This window comes from Cervus canadensis, chromosome 9 (genome assembly GCF_019320065.1).
Source record: "Cervus canadensis isolate Bull #8, Minnesota chromosome 9, ASM1932006v1, whole genome shotgun sequence".
Classification (NCBI taxonomy): Eukaryota; Metazoa; Chordata; class Mammalia; order Artiodactyla; family Cervidae; genus Cervus; species Cervus canadensis.
The window spans coordinates 67,797,582-67,812,525 of NC_057394.1; the positions used below are offsets into that span (position 1 = coordinate 67,797,582).

The 14,944-nt window shown below is 36.6% G+C and overlaps 1 long non-coding RNA gene across 4 annotated transcripts in view; it reads left to right on the plus strand.

Annotated features, from left to right (window-relative positions):
• Positions 1–14,944, plus strand: part of LOC122447636 — a 36,402-nt gene that overhangs the window by 2,757 nt on the left and 18,701 nt on the right. For 2 of the 4 annotated variants that reach the window (XR_006271320.1, XR_006271321.1), the window contains exons 2-4: positions 7,462–7,564; positions 13,396–13,517; positions 14,205–14,321. This is a non-coding gene — a long non-coding RNA (uncharacterized LOC122447636). The remainder of the gene's footprint in view (positions 1–7,461; positions 7,565–13,395; positions 13,518–14,204; positions 14,322–14,944) is intronic. The other 2 variants (XR_006271318.1, XR_006271319.1) reach the window with 1 other exon arrangement.

Sequence of the window (14,944 nt, forward strand, 5' to 3'; positions counted from 1 at the left end):
ACTTTGGAAACTGCCATGCAATCACCAGCAAATGAATGGTAAATATGGGTAGTGTGGAGAGCAGAGGTCTTGTAATTTCGATGCTTTTTTTTTCCCTCCTGCTGTTTCTTAAGAGTAAGCTGCAACTAATGGAATGTTGGCTTCAATATATTAGCTTTAGATAAACTGTGAAAGTTACAGGTCTGTTCATCTTTTAAGGAAGAATGAAGCCTCTTGAGAAAACACTGTGAACAGTAACCTGAAAACGCAGTATACACTGGTGAATGTTTTAAAAACAGTTTGCATAGATGCAAATTGCACAGATGTAAAAGCTACATAAATAGCTTTTATTTTCCTGTTAGTCTTGTTTTTCTGAGGTGGACTTAATTTTTTAAAAAAAACTTTTTTTACTTGGAAATAATTTCAAATTTACAAAAAGTTGCAAAAATAGAAATAGTTCAGAGAAGACTCGTATCATTTACTTGCTCTTTTGCAAATTCTCTGTCTCTCTCCAAATATATATGTTTCTTTATATGCAATTTTTTTCTGAACCATTTGAGGTTAAGTTACATACATCTTGGCCCTTGATCCCTAAATACTTGTGTGTATTTCCTATCAACTTCATAAATTTACATTGAAAAAATACTTCAACCTACCATTGATATAGGCGGTTTGTAGGTGGGTCCCTGTAGCACTTCCCTCTTCAATACAGGAGCCAGTCTGGGGTCAGGTACTACATTTAGTGGGTCTTGATTCTAGCTTCTTTTACTGGAACACTTTCACAGCCTTTCTTTATCTTTTATGACTTTGACATTCTTAAAGAATATAGTTTCTCCCTCCACCCTCCTTTTAGAGAGAACATTCCTTATTTTGTTTTTGTCTGATGCATCCTCATTAAGTTAAATTGAGGTTTTGCATTCTTAACCTGACTATGGCACAGGTGATAATGCGTCCTTTTGAGTACCACTTCTGGAAGCATGTGATAGCCGTCTGTCTCTCACTGATGATGTTCATTTTGATTATCTGGTCTTTATGTGGCCAGAATTTTCCAATGTATGGTTAACTGGGTTTTTTTTTTTTTCTTTCTTCCTGGCAAATAAGCAGTCTCTGGGGAAATACCTAAAGATACATCCTACTCATCAAAGTTCCCATTTAAATTTAGGATATGTTACTGCCAATACAGTTTTACAATGATGGTTGTAACATGATTCAACAAATCTATTAAGTCCTTTGATATTGACCAGTCAGTCCACAGCATTCTACTGCAAACAGAGGGCCCTTTCTTCTCCTCTGTTTATTTATCTGCAATTAACTTATGAATTCCTGTGTTTTTCCACTTCTGTATTTTGTTTACTTGTGTTCTATCTATATTTGTATGTGTATATTTTGTGTATTTTTTTCTGAACCATTTCAAGGTAAGTTACACACATCATGACCTTTCACCTCTATTTTAAAGTCTGTATTTGATTAGTTTTGGTGTTTGAGTTGTCCTAGATTCAGCTAGTGGGAGCACCTTTAATCTGGGTCCTATGCCTTTGTGATGTGCCTACATCATTTTCTGGGAATACTTACTTGCTTTCTGGTATAGTAAGATGTTTCAAGTCTAGCTCCTGCCCTAGCCCTGGAGTTAGCTTTTTCTTTAAAGAACACTGTTTCCTCTTAATGCAGATCATATTAGAGACCAAGGTTAGGTTCATTGCTGCTTTTTTGACCTTTTAGGAGACAGAGTTAGGAAATATATATGTGTATATGCACATTAAAATATGCATATACTAATATATGTATCTGTTAATAACATGGGTTTAATTTTAAATTCTTTGTTATAACTATAATTGAGAAGATATAGCAATTTATAAAGTTCTGAATAAAGTCAAATCACAATTCACATTAACAAACTCATGCAATTTTCATGTTCCCTTAATAAATGTCTGTACAAATAATTTTATAAGGTCACAATGTGAACTAGTTTTGTCTTTTTCCACTAAACATGTAAGAAGCATGAGTTACTGTGTTAGTTTTACAATCTCATTCTGAATTTCTCTGCTACATTATCATTTAGTAGAGTCTACCATTCCTCTGTTGATGGATATGTAGGTTGTCTCTAATTTTTAGTTATTATAAATAATCTTGAAGTGAATATTTTTATGCTTTTCTAATTGACTTTCTTTTTTATTTATCAGATGATTTCTCAGAAGGGAGGATACTGGTTCTCAAAAGGTAGCTATGTTTTGATGAGTTTGATATGTAGTGGCGCACAGATTAGTCAAACGTGTGAACAGGATATATAGAGGTGAGAAATACGTAATCCCTGTTAGCAAGGAGCTGAAAATCCAATAGAGGAAAGATAAATTCTTTAACATTATAATTTGAAGTATATAGGAAGAACATTTCACCCAGGTTAGGGATAGGCGGCTCAGGAAAGCTTTCTAGGAGGTGGTGGTTGAGCTGTGTCCTGAAGGAGATCTCCTTGGTGAAGACTTAAAGGATTGGAATTGTCCCGGTGTAAAAGAGAGAGCAGAAATAGGCCTTTCAAAGCATTTTGAGCAGAATCATTGGAATGTTAAGAAAACAAGAGTCAGAAGGAACCTGGCAAGGTCAAGAAGATTCAGGTAGTTTGTGTGATTTGTGGTCTAGATGCCTTTGGAGGAGTTGGGAAATTAGCCTGATCAAGTGGATAGAGGTTTAACCATGAAGGGCCTTACATGTCACTTTTATATTGATGCAATTGAAAAATCTGAAACCAATGAGTAATATCAGATTTATATTTTAGAAATTCACTTTAACAAGGGTACTGGAGAACAGATTAGAAAGTACAAGAGCAGTGATAGAAAGTCCTGCAGAGGCTATGGTATCAATAGTATCCAGGCAAGAGATAAAAAATACTTGAAGCGCAGATTAGAAATGATGGTGAAATGAAGTATAAACAAAATTGACTTGACTTCTTCAGTTTTAATGTGTAACTATTTACAGGTAACTGTTTAGCATCTACTCTGTTATGTGGAGAAGGAAATGGCAACCCACTCCAGTATTCTTGCCTGGAGAATCGCAGGGACGGGGCAGCCTGGTGGGCTGCCGTCTATGGGGTCGCACAGAGTCGGACACGACTGAAGTGACTTAGCAGCTGTGTTATGTAGGGCTTCCCTGGTGGCTCAGTCAGTAAAGATTCCACCTGTAGTGCAGAAGACCCGGGTTTGATCCCTGGGTCAGTAAGATCCCCCGGAGAAGGGAATGAACACCCACTCCAGTGTTCTCGCCTGCAGAATCCCATGAACAGAGGAGCCTGGTGGGCAAGAGTCCATGGGGTCACAACGAGTCGGACACGAGTGAGCTACTTAACACTGTTATGTCTTGTTTAAGGTCCTGAGCATCTAGGGGTGAGAAAAACAGCCACAGTTCCTCTCTCTGTGGTGTAGTCTACTAAGAGAAATGAGGATTAAGTTAATAATCATACAAATTACCATTGTGCTAAGTACAGGATGCCATGAAAAATACAGGATGCTGTGAAAGCATACACAATGGGGACTTACCACTGGAGATTTAAGTAAGGCTTTTCTAAGGGCGGCGGGTTGGAGGGGGGTGGGTGGTTCCCTGGTGGCTCAGATGGTTAAGAATCTGCCTGCAATTCAGGAGACTGGGGTTCGATCCCTGGGTCAGGAAGATCCCCTGGAGAGGGGAATGGCAACCCACTCCAGTATTCTTGCCTGGAGAATTCCACAGACAGAGAAGCCTGGTGGGCTACAGTCCATGGGGTTGCAAAGAGTCAGACACAACTGAGCAACTAACCCTTTCCAAGGAGGGACAGTTAAACTGAGACTTAGGAATTAGGTAGGCCAGAAAGACAGAAGGCCACTCTAGGCAAGAGAGGAGCATATGTTCATGTCCTGTGCCAAAAGGACCAGTAAATTCAGTGCCCATATGGTTAAAGCAGAGTAAGCTAGGATGGAGAAAGTTGAAGCTAAGACTAAAGAGGTTTAGGAGCCTTTGTATATGGAGGAGAGAGAGAAGGAAGCATGTAGTAGGACTCCTTGGTTTCTGGTGTACCATTTCCTGAGATAGGGAAACACAGAACAGGTTTGATGGATTTTGATGTGAAATGTTGATTTTTATATGCCTTTGGGTTAAGTACAATCCTCCCATCCTCTGGAGAGATAACTGGATATTAGGATTGGTGTTTTGATTTGGAAGTCTGGAACTTTAGGGGAAGTTCTGGTGTGCGCTGTTATCTATAGATTTACTAGAATTTTATCTATTTACTACAACTTGACTAATTGTAGTTGTAGACGGTAGTTTAAACTGCGAGATTGAATGAGATCACTGCAGGAGGTATGTAGAATGATTAAGGTTCACCACAGAATCTTGGAGAACATTGTTAGCTACACAAAAAATGTATGTACACAGGATAAATTTTGCTATAAATGGTAAAGAAACATGACAAATCAAAAAATATTTTTTAACATATAAAGCAGATAAAGGGTTAATAAGAGGTCTATAAGAAAAACAGAAGTTAACAAATACACAGCGAAAGAAGAAAAACAAATACAGGTTTTTCTTGTTTTTCTTTTTTAAATAAGTTCTTGGAGAGGTTTTGTTTATTAATCCAACTTTAAGTACTTAAGGAAAGCAGAAGTTATCGAAGTTATAAAATTCTAAAAGCTAAATATTTAAGAGACCTTTAAAAGCCTCCTTGAAAGTGATTGCTGGTAAAATTTACAAAGACTAACCAGAGCTTCAAGTTGAATTTAAAAGTCAAGGAAGAACTAAGTTTTTTAGTTCATGACTTTGATAAGAATTTAAATGACCTCTGAATATTCTTTTCAGTGCACAAAAGCCATTTAAAAAAACTCCTCACATTGATGGTATGAGTGAGGAAAGGCTGGTGGGAATATAGCTTAAAGCAGGCCTTTTGAAAAGTAATTTAGCAATAATAAAAAGGGTGATAGAAATATTCATCTTTCCTGCCAGAAATTCCAATTTCAGGAATCTAGTCTAGATGAAATAAATCTGAACCATGGGAAAAGATCTATATAGGAAGATGCCCAGAATATTAAATACAGTACTAAGTAGCAGAAAGGGAGGATTGGGTTGGAATGTCCAATAGTAGTAAGATTATTATGTAAATTGTGGAAAAATCACTGGATTTACTATTAGCAGCATCACAAAATGATGCATACCAACTGGAAAACTATTTATAATTGCAAGATGTAGAGGTATAATTAGGATGATTAGGACTACTTTTAAAAAATACATAGAGGGGAAATACAAGAAAAAACTTTCAACCCATATCAAGGTTTTCTGATCAAAGCTAAAAATATACACTTTAAAAAGCCAGTCTAAAATTTGGCATTGTTGATACTATCAAACAATCCTTCTGTGGAACATGGATATTCTATGAGCTAGTCTAGTGATTCTTAAAACGTTCAGAATTTGTTGATAATTGCAGGTCCCCCGTCTCTGGAATTGTGTGCACGTGTGAACTGTTTGCATGTAATTTTATTAGATTTAGATGATGGTCGATGGAGATCCTGAAGAAAAGCAGAGGAAAATGGTTCATTTATATGGTTGGCAGGATAGTGGTTCTCCAAAAGTCCACATCTTAATCCCTAGAATCTGTGAACATGTTATTATGTGGCAAGGGGTATTCAAGTTGCAGACAGAATTAAGGTTGCTACTCACATGACCTAAAAATAGATTATCCTGAATTATCCGAGTAGACCCAATATAATTTCACAGTTTTTCTAGATGTGGAAGAGGGAAGCAGTATAGTCAGTGTCAGAGTGTTGAGATGGGAGAAAGACTCAACCAGCCATTGCTGGCTTTGAAGATAGAAGCAGGCCTCAAGCCAAGAGATGAAGGCAACTTTTAGAAGCTGGAAAAGCCAAGAAAACAGATTCTTCCTTAGAGGCTCCAGAAAGGCTCCAAATTCTTCCTTAGAGGCTCTGTCTACACCTTGATTTTAGCCCATTGAAACCTGTTTGGGACTTCTGACTTCTGGTACTGTAAAATAATACATTTCTGTTGTTTTAAGCCACCAAATATATGGTAATTGTTAAAGTGGAAGTAGGAAAATATTGAATAATATATGTAAACAGTGACTTTACGTGTGTGTTGATATGTGGCTGTGGTAGTGAATATGCAAACATAGAGATGTAATTCCTGGTTTTGAGAATTTCGTAACAGCCTAGACTCTGTCCTTGTTCTGTGTCTTCAGCACAGTTCTGCTTACTCACTCAGTTGTGTCCAATTCTTTGCAAACCCATGGACTGTAGCCCGCCAGGCTCCTCTGTCCATGGATTTTTTTCAGGCAGGAATACTGGAGTGGGTTGCTATTTCCAACTCCAGGGGATCTTCCTGACCCAGGGATCGAACCCAGGTCTCTTGTATCTCCTAATAAAGATTTAATGGGAATGAATGATACTTAGCACCAGTTATTCTGCCACCTGAACAAATTTGAGAATTACCTTTTTTTTACTGTCTTATTATGTTCTGTGTGTTCTTATAATCTAAATTAAAATGGTAAGAATATAAAATGTTAAATATTTGTTCTATATTGATTGTAAAAGCTGTTTTTTTAAAATTTACTTCTTAACCTTTCATTTTGTATTGGGGTATAGCGAATTAACAGTGCTGTGATAGTTCAGGGGAACAGTGAAGGGACTCAGCCATACACGATCCATCCTTTCCCAAACTCCCCTCCCATCCAGGCTGCCATAAACATAGCAGAGTTGAGCAGAGTTCCCTGTGCTATACAGTGGGTCGTCATTGGTTATCCATTTGAATTACAGTAGTGTGCACCTGTCCATCCTGAAGGCTGTTTTCTAATTGAAATAAATTGATGTTTTTTGAGTATCTCTTATGGAAAAAGTGTTCTGTTTTAAGACTGTTTTGTACTTAATTATCATATATTTAAAACACTGTGCTAAAAATAGCTATGCTTAGGATTTTTCCCCTAAAAAAATGCTAGGAGTATTATAACTAGTAAACTGGAAGAACTATAATAAGGCAAAAAGAATTCAGGTTTATTGTATAGCACGTGGAACTCGGCTCAATGTTATGTGGCAGCCTGGATGGGGGGCAGTGGGGGAGAATGGATACATGCCTCTGTAGGGCTGAGTCCCTTCACTGTTCACTTGAAACTGTCACAGTGTCGTTAACTGGCTGTACTTCAATACAAAATAAAAAGTTCATAAAGAAAGAAAAAAGAATAACACTTGAGAATAATGGCTGCTTTGAAGGTGTTTCTTATCTGTGTCATATATCTATCCATGGCTATTCAGTTTCTACTATGAGCTTTTAATTTTTCAAGTTTAATATTTACCTGGAAATTTTAAATTAAGCCTTTAGTCAGATGAGTGTATATATATTTGTATATCCACATATATTGATAAAAATATTGTATATGTTGGTAAAAATATCAAATCTAGGTAATTTTTTGTACTTTTTTGTTTAACGAATTCATTGAAAGTACTGTTTGTCTTTTTTTAGGTCTGTGAAGTGTCAGACCTCAAGATGGACAACAGCTGTTTCATTAGATACAGCATCTAGTTCTCCAGTCATAAACCTGTACAACATTCACTGAAATTTGTTGGTAATGTGATGAGTTCTTCCCACATATTCACCCATTTACATTCCCTTTTTAAAGTACAAGTGTGTCTTTTATTTCAAATATTGATAATATCTTTGTTCTGTGAAGTAACTTTGATAGTCTTTCCTCATAACTAAATTGATAAAACAATGATACAGTCCTCCTCAGAAGGAACTTAAATGGTTCATAAGTATATGCTTTAGTTAATTAGGTATCAGTTTATAAGTAGTACTTTATTATACATAAATATTTTGGGAGGACCCTTTAAAAGTCATCAAAGGCAAAAAAAAAAAAAGAAACTACTTTTAGAGTAGTTTGTTTTTAGGGTATATCCATGTTAGTTATATGGGAGAAAATTTACACATGGATCAGGAGATATACTTCTGTTTGGGGAAATTTGCTTTGCATGGTTTTGAGCCCCAGTTTCTGAAAGTGACTTAGGACAGATGCATACATATTTTCAACTCTGATTCTGTTAGGATTTTTCTCTACGTGAGAAATTGTTTTGCTTCTGTATTCTTGGCCACAGATTGTAGGACTGAATTAAAATTCATTTACAGTTATTAATGGTAATATTTACTAACGAAGTATGAATTACCCTGCTCCCAACCCATTACAATAAGGATACTTGGAAAGGCATAAACCCATTTGTTTCAGTTATCTACCTTCCAAATAATTAGTGTGAAAGTGTTGACCTTAAATGATATATTAAATATAGTGTTCTGAAATATTGTTTTAAAATAATTTAAATTTTCTTAGTAAAGGAGTTAGCCTATTCATGTTTGGAATCATAGACTTTATTAGTTAAAGCACACCTATTTGTAATTGCGCCCTGGAGCTGCTGAGAACAAATTCATTCCCATCTATATGTGATAACCCTTTAAGTATGACCATTAGTATTTTCAACCATGAGGACAACTGAACCTCTACTCTCCAAATATCCATAGTTTCTTTAGTGGCTTATGATTTTAAACACTTCATACTCTTGGTTCCCTTTTCTGGTTATTCTCCAGTTTAACAGAGCCCATCTCAAAAAGTGACACCCCAAATGGTAGATCATGTACCATATGGCCTGAAATACACAGGTGTTGGTTAACTTTTTGTCTAGCCATTAAAATGTGTGTATTTAAGGAACAATTTAAATAATATAAAAGACTGGTAAATAATAAAAATGGGTATATTCTTGACTCTGTGTCAAAGGAAAATTGAAGGGATTTCATAATAAACAAACTTCACATTGAGTGAAGTGGTAAAGAAACTGCAGGAGACACAGGAGATGTGGGTTTGATCCCTGGGTCAGGAAGATCCCCTGGAGGAGGAAACAGCAACCCACTTCAGTATTTTTGTCTGGAAAGTCCCATGGACAGAGGGACCTGGTGGGCTACAGTCCATGGGGTTGCAAAGCGTCAGACACGACTGAGTAGGCACACACGATAAACAAACTTTACGATGAGTAAAAAACATTTAATGGCTTTCTCAGAGGCTTTCTTGACTTGGAAAGAACCTTTTCCTAGAAGTTGAAGAGGACAAGAATCTATTGACATTCATTTCTTACTCATTTCTAGTAAACAGAAGTCAAGTTGGAACTCTCTGGGCTCTAGGAGATATGACTTGAGGCCATGTGACCAGTTCGGCTTCATGCTACATTTCTATTATTGATATGTAAAAAATTATTTCTTATAGACGAAATATATAGGGAAATAAGGAGAATAAAATACCTCACGTTCTCTTTTGGCAAAGAAATGCATATGTGTTTTAAACAAATTAACTTTTTAAGGCAGCTCTGAAGAAGTAATTTATTTTAAATAGGTGAACAGTTTATAGCTCTTATGGGAACACTTTTCCCTTACTTTTCTTCATCGTAGGATTAGGCCCTATGTTTTTAATTTAAGTCCTTTAATTTTTGCTGTTAACATTTAATTTACTTGATGACCCCATACTGTTAACTTTTGACCCAGTGAACTTAGATGGTATATGCAGACCACATAGCTAATTTTAAAGAAACCCTTAAAGAAAAATAATGTTTGAAGTGAAACAGAAGATTAAATTCATTTCAATGTTCATGTAGGGAAGTAGCACACATATACTTAACCAAAGAACTTTTTTCCCCTTTGGAGAATGTACTTTTATAAACACGGGGCTTTTACAATTAGATGTTTATGCTGTTGGCAAAACAACCCAAAACTGGTGTGACTTAACTGCAGTACTTCTAATAAACTGCAAAACCACTGATAGAGTACAGTAGATAGGAAACCTTTTCCTGGCAAGAAATTCTTATAGCATGTAGCTAAATCTAATGGTCCTTAACACTATCTCTACTTACACTCAGTTTCCTTTCTTATTATATAAAATTGAGATTCCCAAAGTTTAATCCTTAGATGTGAAAAATGTTAGCACATATCAGTTTCAGTTCAGTCACTCAAGCTGTGTCTGACTCCTTGCGACCCCATGAACTGCAGCACACCAGGCCTCCCTGTCCATCACCAATTCCCGGAGCTTGCTCAAACTTATGTCCATTGAGTCGGTGATGCCATCCAACCATCTCACCCTCTGTTGTCCCCTTCTCCTCCTGCCTTCAATCTTTCCCAGCATCAGGGTCTTTTCCAGTGAGCCAGTTCTTCACATCAGGTGGCCAAAGAATTGGAGCTTTAGCTTCAGCATCAGTCCTTCCAGTGAATATTCAGGACTGATCTCCTTTAGGATGGACTGGTTGGATCTCCTTGCAGTCCAAGGGACTCTCAAGAGTCTTCTCCAACACCACAGTTCAAAAGCGTCAATTCTTTGGCACTCAGCTTTCTTTATAGTCCAACTCTCACATCCATACATGACTACTGGAAAAACCATAGCTTTGACTGGATGGACCTTTGTCGGCAAAGTAATGTCTCACCTTTTCAATAAGCTGTCTAGATTGGTCATAGCTTTTCTTCCAAGGAGCAAGTGTCTTTTAATTTCATGGCTGCAGTTGCCATCTGCAGTGATTTTGGAGCCCCAAAAAATAAAGTCTCTCACTGTTTCCATTATTTACCCGTCTGTTTGCCATGAAGTGATGGGACTGGATGCCATGATCTTAGTTTTCTGAATGTTGAGTTTTAAGCCTGCTTTTTCACTCTCCTCTTTCACTTTCATCAAGAGGCTCTTTAGTTCTTCTTTGCTTTAGTTGTTAATTATAATAAAGTTCAAGGCTTCTTCTAAATTACTTGATGTAAAGATACTTTATGTATAACTTTTATTTGCCCTTAAAAGTGGATCTGCAAACTTACTTTTGAACATTTCCTCCCTAATTATAAAATAGTATATGAGTCCTGTCATTTATTGAACTGTGTAAAATGCAGCTTAATCATTACTATAGATAATTTCAAATATGTCACATTTACTTTATTCAAAAATGAACAGAGAGTTAAGCAATAACTGCTGTGTGCTAACCACCATTAGGTACAGGGGTATTAACAAGGCTTCTAGTATCTGGAAGTAGTGCAAGCTATGTATGTTTCTATATAAACATTCATAGGGCTTCCCTGATGGCTCAGTGGTAAAGAATCTGCCTGCCAATGTAGGAGACCTGGATTTGATTCTTGGGTTGGGAAGATCCCCTGGAGAAGGAAATGGCAACCTACTCCAGTATTCTTGCCTGGGAAATCCCATGGACAGAGGAGCCTGGCGGACTACAGTCCATGGGGTCGTAAAGAGTTGGATACAGCTTAGTGACTAAATAACAACATAAAACCTTCATGGTTTGCTAGTAAGAACATGATTGTTGTTTCACAGTGTAAATACTAGAGGGAGTGTTCGAAAATGTGCTTTTATTTTTTAAATAAATGGAAGTATTTTTGTGTAGTTTTATAGCCATGGAGGGAAATAATGAGATTTTGCCCTGGGATGTTACGCCTGAAATAGAGATAAGAGTCTTGAATGACTCCCTGGTCCCCAGTTTGGCTGTGCAGTACAGTTTTACTGGAATAGAGACAAATGGAGGAGGAATGGGGCGTCTATGTATGTATGTATGTATGTGTACAAGTGTGAAATGGAAAACTAGGAAGGGGGGGATGAGAAATTCAGTGAAGCCATACTGAATATGGGAGATTAAGTGCCAGTGGGGTGTCCATGTGGAGAAGTTCACGAGGGAGCTCGCATCTGCGTGTCTGAGGCTGAGGAGAAATGCCTGGGCTGAAGGCAGATATCATTAAATAGGTGTTAGTTAAAATCAGGGGATGCCATTGCTCATAGAGATGGAATATATGGAGAAGAAATGAGAACCAGCATTAGTAAATGGGCAAGTTAGGAGGAGGAAGATAAAGAACCGATAAGAAATAACGGAGGAAGGGAAGGGAGCACCAACTGAGCTGTGAGCAGCCGATGGGAGAGAAGATTCAGAAGGAAAGAAGTCAGGAGGGTCAGACAGTAAACACGAGTGGAATCAATAGAAAAACATGATGGCAATTTTGTTATTAGTATTGTTTGCCAGAATGTTTGCAGTGCATGTTCAGTGTACTGATGGTAGCAGAATTCTGTTTGTGTTGAGTTGAAAAGTATATTGAAATTGAGAGAGGTTATATTAAATTTACATTATTCCAAGTCTCCTCAGCTCTCTTTCTTTTTTTTTTTTTTTGTCACGCCATGCAGCTTGAGGAATCTTAGTTCCCTGAGCAGCGATCAAACCCAGGGACCCAGCAGTGAAAGCGCTGAGTCCTAACCACTGGACTGCCATGGAATTTCCAAAACTTTTCATCTCTTATTCAAAATAGAATTAAAGAATGGTAGTTGTAGGGAGGAAGTTAAAAGATAGAGGAGGAGATTCTACAATGAAAAGAGTTTAACATAAAATGTGGGGGAGAGACAGCAGAAAGGGGAGATTAAAAAGAGAAGGGATTTAAAAAAAAAGGAGGGATAAAGGTAAAGCAAGACCTTAAGAGATGAAGAAATATTAAATACTGATACAGGATCAACGGTGTAAGTAGAGGAACTGAGCTGGAAAAGAAAAGGAAGGATACTTCTTCCTCTGACATTAGAGAGGAGACGAAGATGGTTACATGTATAACTTAAATTGTGGGACTGAAATGGAGATTCATGGCTGATACTTTTGATTTTTTTTCTGATAAAGGAAACATAAAAGATAAATGCATAGGTGAGTTTAAGTAAAAGTATAATACATGCTATAAGGAATGGGAGAGGGAGCAAGGTTATAAGCAGGAGAGATTGATGAGCCTGGGAATCTAGGCTGGATAGGAAATGACGTGAAGGTATGTGAAAGATTGTGGTTTGAAGGAAAATGGAATAGTTGAGAACTGAGGTTAAAATAAGGTAAGAAAGCAGGTGTTAAGGGAGTAAATGGAGTGAATAAATTTCCATGTCTGTTTGTTGCTCATATGTATTTCTGAGCAAAAGGTATTCAACTATAATATACTTTAATGACTGAATAAGTATTCTACTATAGAATATTAGGTTGTAAAATAAGCAGTTTCTTATTTGGGAGTCTTTTTATTGATTCCTGCCAATTTTTCTCTACTGGTAAAAGGAACAATAAAATAATTAAATTTTTGACTTATTTCCTTAGGGTGCAATCTTAGAACTGGATTTTCTGGTAGGTCTTCATAATGAGCCTTTTTATTTTTGGGCTTCCCTGGTGGCTCAGATGGTAAAGAATCTGCCTGCAATACAGGAGACTGGGGTTCAATCCCTGAATTGGGAAGATCCCCTGGAGATGGGAATGACTATCCACTCCAGTATTCTTGCCTGGAGAATTTCATGGACTGAGGAGCCTGGTGGGCTACAGTCCATGGGGTTGCAAAGAGTCAGGTGTGACTGAGCGACTAACACTTTTTCTATCTTTGTTTTAGGCCTATTTCTAACAGGCTTGTTTATGTGCATTCTTACTCTATCCTGGACTGGAATCAGAAAATTGGACAATGTTGCAGGTTCTGACTGATGCAGGCACACTGACCAGCCAAAGTGAGAAGTGGTAAGTAAAAGTCCTTCTTCATGGGAATAGTGATGGGTGTTTTAAAAACTTGGAATCAAGTACACTTTTTATGAGTACAATAAGAAATGATTCATGAGCTGAATAACAGGATATAGTGATCAATTTAGAAATACATATTCAAATTAAATAAAAATCTCTATGGATAACCTACATTTGTCAACAGCATCCAATTTTAGGAAAGGTTTTAAAAAATCATGAATAATCATCAAAGCCACTGCTCCTCAGACTTTTCCACAAAAGTTTGGTTAATGGCAGAGAAGAGTGAATAACTGCCCCAAAATCTGGGTCCCAAGATAGAATTTTCTTTAGTTTTGTGTTTTGTCTTTAATTTAAAATGAAAGTGCATTATATACCATAATAGTCCTATGGTTAATATAAATAAAATGCTTATAATTTTTTCAAAATCTGAGTAAAATCGGTATTTTAGAAGATGATCCAAGTTTATTCAGCTTTTAACACCTGAAATACTGAAAGTTCCCATTGCCTAAAGCTGGACTTGTACAGGCAAGATTCTAGGCTATTTCATGGTTGTACAATACATTCCTTTTCAGTTCTTTCTCCTACAGTGTAGCCAAGGCTATTTATAGTGGTATATGGCAGGGAATTGATTGATTAATGCTTACCCACATTTAAACTGAGAGTGTTACAGAAACTGAAAATTCACAGAGTGAAATTTCAACAGACTACACTACAAGAAAAGTTAAAGAAGTCCTTCAGACAGAAGGGAAATGATACCAGGTGGAAATACAGATTTACACAAAGGGATGATGAGAGCTGCAAAAGGTAACTATGTAAGATTTTTTTCTATTTACTTCTAAGATAATCAACTGTTTAAAAAAAGTAATATCAATATATTATGGGGGTTACAACATGCACAAGTGAAATATATGAAAACAATAGCATAAAGTCCAGGAAGGGAAAAATAAAAGTATGATATTTGCTGTACATATAGTAGTGTAATATCACTTGGAAGTAGACTGATAAGTTATATATACAGACTATAAACCCTAAAACAACCAGTAGAATAAAAAAAAAACAATATTAGATAGTAAGCCAACAAATGAGAAAAAATGGATCCGTAAAAAATTCAATCTGAAAAAAGGCAGAAAAAGGAAAAAAGGAACAATAAACAAATGGAACATAGGATAAGTAGAACAAACAGAAAACAGCAAGATGATAGACAAATCTAATCATATCAATAATAACATTAAATGTAAATGATCTAAAAATCCTCATTAAAAGGCAGAGATTATCAGATTGGATAAAAGCAAAACACTTTATATGCAAAACCACAACAATGTGAAGAATGAAAGGATGGAAAATTCCATGCTGATGCTGACAATTAGTCAAAAGAAAACTGGTGTGGCTAGATTAACATAGTGAAAAAAGTAAGATTTCAAAGTGAA